Genomic DNA, 3,126 nt, shown 5'->3' on the forward strand with positions numbered 1-3,126 from the left:
TTTTCTTTTCTTTTCTTTTCTTTTCTTTTCTTTTCTTTTCTTTTCTTTTCTTTTCTTTCCCTCCTCCTCCTCTTCTTCTTTCTTCTTTCTCCTTCTTCTTCCTCCTAGTTATATGACCTTGGAGAAGATTCTTAGAATCTTAGATTCTTAGAATCATATCTGCCTCAAAGAATAAGGGTCAAGTTGAAATGAGATAATATATCCAATGCCCGACACATAACCTATGGTCAATGTATATTAGCTATCATTATTTTATGTGATAAAAATAGAACTACAGCTTCCTGTGACTGCTGGCCAAAAGGGGGCACTATAAGGGAAGTGGGTGCTTCTCTCTCTTGCCAAGGTGATTTCAGGAGAGAAAACATGCCCTGGTTTCCACTCTACTGTCCCCCAGAGCTTCTAGAAAGTTTCCATAAGCAGGTGGGAGAGGTCTAAACTGGGATTCCCAATAGCTAAAACACATTTAGAAACATCACTGTTTTTGTTATTTAAAAAAAAAAAAAAAAAAAAAAAAAAACTTTTGTTATTTAAAAAAAAAAAAAATAAAGCCTGGTTCTATTCTTTAGATATTTTGCTTTCATTTAAACAAGAAATGGAGTAATATAAACTAACTGTAACTTACAATAAAAACTACTCACAGATTTTTTTTAACAAGTCAAAGTTTAGAAAGTAGTGTTTGTTTTCACAGATTTCCAGATTGCTAAAATTTTAGAGGCAAGCAAAGGAGCGACTTTATGTTATTTGTGGAGAAGGGAAGACAACCTGAAGGTCCTGGCTGTCCACATGGCAGTCCCTGAATGAACATGATTGCTTTCATGACTTTTGTGAAAAATATCAATGACTAGTATAATAGTGCTAATCTAAGTCATTTCGTTTCCAAGATGCAAAACAAAAAAATATAATCCATGCCTAATCCCTCACTTGAGAGATGGATGGATATTGTTAACCAAAATAAGCCTTCTTAACTTTAAGTGAATTGTTTTTATAACATCTGTCAGACGGGTTTCTCGTCCTGCCAAGTGGTTGGTTGTAGGAGCCATGAGTGGGAGAGTGGAATTATTTTTGGCACATCTTTTCCTGCCTGTAATGTGTTAATGGACTTGGTTGACGGGCTGCACGCCCTCGGCACTCGGACTCCAGATGTGCTGCCAGATTGCACTCCCAGAATCCTGTGAGGGATCATATGGAAAGGATATTGAGGAAACTTTCTTATGAGACCAGAAGTGTCATCCGAGTAATATGTCTAGACACAGTTCTTCACAAAATGGGAAGCCCGGTGTACATGCTTAATCTCAGATCCGCCCCGCAATATGGCATTATGAAATTGCAACAAGCTGTTCAGGTCACATTTTCCTGATCTCTTTCTTCATTGATTAGAAGTGAAGAGATGAATGAGAAAGGTTTTAGTCAAGGGCATGAGAAACACTTCTCCCTTCCTATTGAGTAGAAGTTACCTTAAAATCTTATTATGTTATTGAGTAATAAATGAACACATGGATTTTTGGAAGATATTGCCCATATTCATATTTTTATTTTTCAAAAACTCCTGGAATTCTTTGAAAAACTCTGGAATTTCTTTGCCTTTATTATAATATGTATGAGAAATCATAAATTCATAGTATTTTTTTTCTTACTATAAACTAAGATCTATAAATCCAGAGTCTTAAAGCGGTCAGTCTAATGTGCTATATTTGTATTATTTCCTAATTTGAGTTGGCCATATTTGTGATAGAATGTAAACTTCATGAAGGCAGATAATTCATCTAGCCTACTGTAACATTATCTTATAACTGCTTTAAACAGTGCCAGACACACAGTAGATGCTGAATGACATTTTGTTGAGTGAATGAATAAATGTTTCTTTTAAAAGCTTATTCATTTTTTCTGAGAGAGAAAGGAACAGTGAGAGAGGGAGGAAGGGAGGGAGGGAGGGAGGGAGAGAGACCCTCTGCAGGGTTTTTACACCACAGTCCACCCCCAGCCTCAGCTAGCCAGGATCCTGGGTATGCGTATGAATGCTCAACACGTACAGGGAGACCTAAGGATGTGAACTGGAAATCCTCCCATGTGGAGTTGATGTCATGGAGTATTGTGTTACTGCTGTGGCACTGAGGCTGTCTCTAAAAGTCCATTAAAAAGAAATGTCTTGGGCTAGCGATGGAGTGGAGGGTAAGGTACTAAAAACTCCCTCATGGTCAGCCTTGTGATTTCAGTATTGGACCTGGCAGTTTGAGAATCATGCCAGGTGCATGTGTGTATGCCCCAAATCCAGAGAGTGGAGGAGAGAGGGGACTGCAGCATGGCCATCTCCCCTGGGAGGGATTTCTCACGCTCTATTCCCTGCTCTCTGTGTCTCTGTCGAGAGTACCCACCCTGTAACAACAACGACAGAAGTCTTAGTGAATCAGAGGTAACTTCAGTTTTGCCATTAGATCCAGTAGTTAAGATAAAAAGTCTTTTTGATACTTACAGGAGCCAACATAAGGTGTGATCTATGGGATTTTTCACCTCATCAAAGCAATCTACAATCTGGAAAAGATCAATGATTTGGTCCATTTCTCTGACTGATCAGAACCCAGCATCCCTTTTTTCCTATTAGGAGAGAAGATGCCTGGCCTTTTCAAAAAAATCTGTTTCAATTGACAATCCTTTCTCCTGTGTCTAACCTAAAACTGAGATAAAGAGTTTGTTTATTTTTGTTTGCTTCTTTGTATAGACAAAAAAAAACTTGTCAGTGTGTTTATGTTCATTTTTTTGGAAAACTGTTAACTTGCCCCTCCATTTTTCTCTTCTAACATCAGTCAGCAGTGTTTCCCTCTGTTCAATTATGGGACTAGCACTCTGCTTTCCTACAGCTTCATAAGTTATTTATAAGACCTTTGATAACAGTTTCATTTTTTTTCTAAATCTTCTTCAATTTCTTCACAGTTTACTTAAAATATGAATCCACAAAACTGGGCATACAATGATGAGTGCATTGGGAAAAACAGTGTGTACACAGGTTTTTCAGGAAGGACTAGACTCCCTTTTAAAAATATCCAGAAAAGGGATATTAATAGAGGAAGTCCCTGTGCAAATGTGGCTTGGGAGAGGGGTTTAAACCACAAAGAAAGAATAGGAAACTTG

The sequence above is a fragment of the Tupaia chinensis genome, unplaced genomic scaffold, assembly GCF_000334495.1.
Source record: "Tupaia chinensis unplaced genomic scaffold, TupChi_1.0 Scaffold000133_1, whole genome shotgun sequence".
In the NCBI taxonomy this organism is placed as follows: Eukaryota; Metazoa; Chordata; class Mammalia; order Scandentia; family Tupaiidae; genus Tupaia; species Tupaia belangeri.